We start from the raw sequence: 5,045 nt of genomic DNA, 5'->3' as shown, positions 1-5,045 counted from the left end.
GATTGCCTTGCCATCAGGGTTCTGCGAGATTTGGAAGGCAAAACCCAAGGAGAAGCAGGAGCAGACGGCAGACGTGAAGTTTGCAGTGCTGCAGGCTGCCGGGAGCACGGCTAACAGCTTCTCACCACGCGTCCCGATTCCCTCAACTCTCCCGACCGTCGCCCCATTCCGAGGGTTACATAAGCATGATGTTCCCTGGACTGTATCCTCCTGCGAGAATACCTGCGGTGGTGTCTAGCTTTCTGGCCAAACTCTGACCGATGCTGACCCTCACTAGTCAAAGCGTGGCTCCTGGGCCAGCAGCCCCGGCATCATCTGGGAGCTTGTTAGAAACTCCGAATCTCAAGCCCCACTCCACACCTACTGAATTCAAACCTGCATCTTAACAAGATGGCCGGGTGATTGGGAGGTGAATTCAAATTTGGAAAGACTTGCCAGAGAGCCGGTGGAGGGCGCGACCTCTACCGGCGTTCGCAACTCTAAAACAACCCCTAGGGTGGTGGCTATTTTGCAAGTGTTACTTCTTGAAGTATCTTTATTTTCCACTGGACTCTGGTACTCTAGAGCTATGATGACCAATGCAGTAGCCACACTAGCCCCGAGTGCCTACTGTGCACCTGAAACGTGGCCAGCCCAAACTGACACGTGCTGTCGGCATCAAATCCACAATGGATTTCAAAGACTTACAGCAAAGAAAGGAATCCAACATATCATGTTAATATTTTTGCTTCTTTAAAAGTAGTTTTTTTCAGGGGTGCCTAGGTGGCTCGGTTGGTTAAGCGTCCGACTTCGGCTCAGGTCATGATCTCGCAGTACGTGGGTTCGAGCCCCTCATCAGGCTCTGTGCCGACAGCTTGGAGCCTGCTTCGGATTCTGTCTCCCTCTCTCTCTGCCCCTCCCCGGCGCTCTCTCTCTCTCTCTCTCTCAAAAATAAATAAATGTTAAAAAAAAATTTTAAATAAAACACACATATTTTCTTCATCTGGCTGATAGATGGATGACTTTTCTTTATAATTATTCAACTCTACATATATATCTTATATATTTTTTTTCTGTATGTACATTTGACAAGAGAAGAAAGGTGAAAATATGATCAGGTATAGGTGCCTGGGTGGCTCAGTCGGTTAAGTGTCTGACTCTCGGTTTCGGCTCAGGTCATGATCTCACGGTTCATGAGTTTGAGCCCCAAGTCGGGCTCCCCACTGACAGCGCAGAGCCTGCTTGGGATTCTTTCTCTCCCTCTCTCTCTGCCCCTCCCCTACTCATGCTGTCTCTGTCTCTCTCAAAATAAAGAAATAAATAATTTGTTTTAAATGCGATCAGGTATGTAAAAATGCTTTCAAAGCAAAACCGTTACACACTTGCTACACATTACTATAAAAATAAATCACGACCTTTTTATAACAAGCCAACATAATAAGTAAGGGGGCCGTGTTATGTGGGCCATTTACTTAAGGCCAGTCAATCAAAAGGCACTTACTGAGGACCAATTTTTGAGGCTAGCCCTGTAATAATATGTGATTTTTCCATGAGATCGTTCTTACACAGCCATCAGTTCCGAATCCTGTTTACTTTGATGTTAGGTAGTATATGTTTCTAAATAATTCCCAGGAACTGCAACATGATACCCTAATACTCATTTTGGAAGCTATTCTAGCATATGCTGCCTTCAAATTTACTACAAGAAAACTGTGAATGAAAGCTTTATAATTACTGCAGTATCATGTATAGCTTATATTGTCCATGGATAAACTTTGCCTGTTTTCTATAGGTTTTGGCTAGTTTTTTTCTCGTTAGGATTTCGCAGTATTTTTTTTAAACCCTCAAGAGTCAAAAGTCGTTCCGAATTTCATGTTTTCAAGCTGACTTTTAATATATTATCCGTCTGATTGTCTTTGTGTCGTCTAAATCAAAATGTAAATCATCATCACCTTGTTCATTTCTTCTGCAACATCTATGGTTGGAACGTATGCTTTCTGTGTTTTCTGTCCTTTCTGGTTGTTTATGAAGCAGAGCAACAACGTCTCCTTTCTTTCTGCATTTTGCACAAACTTCAAACGCACAGCCACGTAGCCTACACATTATGTGATAAGAATCCTTCGCCAACTTTTCTAAACACGTACCATACTTTTTAGGCTTTGACAACACTTTGTATTTGCTGTGTTTTGCACACCAGTCCAGAACTTCTTTATGGCATTGACAAATTCCACCATGAAGCTTTGCATTAATTTTCTTGGTCTGAACACTCTTAGCAAACTTGTCATTTTTGAAGCTATATGTAATTCTGGGGCAACTGAGGCCTGGGATGAGCCACGTTCCCTTTCTGGGAGCTCATCCTTGAAACCACAATCACCTTGCGTCGGGACAAGAAAGACAGAGAAAACCAAGGTGCCAAGAGCTACCCCATGGAGTCCACGCTTCTGTCCTGATGTATTCTTTTATAGTCGTGATATATCAAGTGGTGATCTGTTGGCTATATCGAGTTAAATAATAAGTTTCAGAAAGTCAGTATCTCCTGTTGCTTTTTATCTCTCTTAACGTAGCGACTAGAAAATTGAAAATTGCATATGTAGCTCACATTCTATTTCTTTTTTTTCCCTAGCTTTATTGAGATATGGCTGGCATATAACATTATGTAAGTTTAAGGCATACACGGAGATGACTGATAGACATATATCGTGAAATGTTTTCCACAATAAGGTTAGTGAACACATCTTCACCTCAAATGATTACAATCTTACTGTTGCTATGGTAAGGATATTATTACAGCTCTACTCTCATAGAAACTTTAGACACCCTTGGGGCGCCTGGGTGGCTCAGTCGGTTAAGCCGCCGACTTCGGCTCAGGTCATGATCTCGCGGTCCGTGAGTTCGAGCCCCGCGTCGGGCTCTGTGCTGACGGCTCAGAGCCTGGAGCCTGTTTCGGATTCTGTGTCTCCCTCTCTCTGACCCTCCCCCGTTCATGCTCTGTCTCTCTCTGCCTCAAAAATAAATAAACTTTAAAAAAAAAAATTTTTTTTAATAAAAAAAAAAAGAAACTTTAGACACCCCAAACCATCTTGTAACTGAAAGTTGTACCCTTTGACCAAGATCTCCCCATTTTCCCTACCCCTCAGCCCCTGGCAACCACCTCTACTCTCTTTGAGTTCAATGTTTTTAGGTTCCACATATAAATGAGAACATACATTATTTGTCTTTCTCTGCCTGACTTCTTTCACTTAGCGTAATGCCCCCAAGGTCCATGTGGCAAATGGCAGGATTTCCTTCTTTTTATGGCTAAATAATATTCCACTGTGTGTATGTGCATGTACATACACATTTAGGTATATCTACGTGTATGTATGTGTGTGTGTGTGTGTGTGTGTGTGTGTGTGTATCATATTTTCTTTTCATTCATCTGTCTATGGACATTTGGGTTGTTTCTGTATCGTGGCTATTGTGATTAATGCCGCAATAAACTTGGAAGAGCCCATATCTCTTGGAGATCCTGGTCTCATTTCTTTTGGAAATATACCTAGAAGTGGGATTGCTCAATCATATGGTAGTTTATTTTTAAGTTTTTGAGGAAACTCCACCCTGTTTTCAATAGATGTTCTACCATTTTCCACTCCCACCAACAACGTGCAAGGCTTCTCTTTTCCCCACATCCTCGCTACTACTTATTATCTTTTGTCTTTTGGATGCTAACCATTCTAACAGGTGATGTCTCATTGTGGTTATCACCTGCATTTGCCCGGTGATTAGTGATGTTGAGCATCATTTTGTGTACTCGTGGCCATTTGCATGCCTTCTTTGGAGAAATATCTTTTCAATTCCTTTTGCTCATTTAAGTTTATGTTTTTATTTAAGTAATCTCTACACCCAATGTAGAACTCGAACTCACGACACTGAGATCAAGAGTTGCATGCTCTGCCGACTAAGCCAGCCAGGCTCCCACCTCTGGCTCATTTTTAATCAGCTTCCATTTCACTATTGAGTTGTATGCATTCCTGATACACTTTGGCTATTAACCCCTTATCAAAAATATGGTTTACAAATGTTTTCTCCCATTCCATAAGTTGCCTTTACATTTTGTTGGTATTTTTTTTTCCTTTTGCTGTACAGAAGCTTTGTAGTTTGCTGTGGTCCCACTTGTTGATTTTTGCCTTTGTTGTTTGTGCCTTTGCTGTCAAATCCAAAACTCATTGCCGAGACAAATGTCGAGAAGCTTTCTCCCCAATGCTTTCTTGTAGGAGTTTTATAGTTCAGGTCTTATGTGGGAGTCCTTTATCCATTTCTAGTCAATGTGAGTGGCGTAAGATAGGGACCCAATTTCATTCTTTTCCGCCACGTTATGTTTCTATTAGACGCTGCTGTCCTAGAGACCTGGGTAGGGACTTAGTCATAGCTGAATCCCCAGCACCGTGCACTCCAGCACTCAGTACTAAATTGCTAAATGGAGATGAAAACGCCCAAGCTCTCCAGTCAAAGCAGATTTCTCTTATTTTCCTGAATCCTCACATAACTTAATATGTTCACTTCCTTATGCCTGATTACACGCAATTTAGAACTTCCTTGGCATAAATTCACGTTATTAATTATGTCATATGTATAAGTGCTGTTGCTACCATTGGACATCCTGTTATTCCTGTTATGCCTAGCACAATGCTACGTACACAGTAGGACCAGATTTAAGTTCCTGTGAAACTGGTGGTGTTTCTAATCCTCTGCCTGTGGTGAACTTTGCTACCACCGTAATAAAAGCTCAGTCTATATATGACATGTGAGGCTGACTTACTCGAAGACTATCTTTGACAGAAATGTGGCCCCATGATATTAAATTACCCCATTGTGGGGCGACTGGGTGGCTCAGTTGGTTAAGTGTCTGACTCTGGATTTTGGCTCAGGTCATGATCCTAGGATCATGGGACCGAGCCCCACATCGGGCTCCACACTGAGCATGGAACCTGGTTAAGACTCTCTCTCCTTCTCCTTCTCTCTCTCTCTCTCTCTCTCTCTCTCTCTCTCTCTCTCTCCCCCCCTATCCTTCTGCTCCTCATGCGTGC

General features: G+C 42.5%; 1 pseudogene; it reads right to left on the bottom strand.

Moving 5' to 3' along the window:
- Positions 1–1,869: 1,869 nt before the first annotated feature.
- Positions 1,870–2,335, bottom strand: LOC125931416 (uncharacterized protein C9orf85 homolog; annotated as a pseudogene).
- Between the last annotated feature and the right edge of the window lie 2,710 nt (positions 2,336–5,045).

This window comes from Panthera uncia, chromosome X (genome assembly GCF_023721935.1).
Source record: "Panthera uncia isolate 11264 chromosome X, Puncia_PCG_1.0, whole genome shotgun sequence".
Taxonomy (NCBI): Eukaryota; Metazoa; Chordata; class Mammalia; order Carnivora; family Felidae; genus Panthera; species Panthera uncia.
This window is presented reverse-complemented; position numbering and strand designations above follow the sequence as displayed.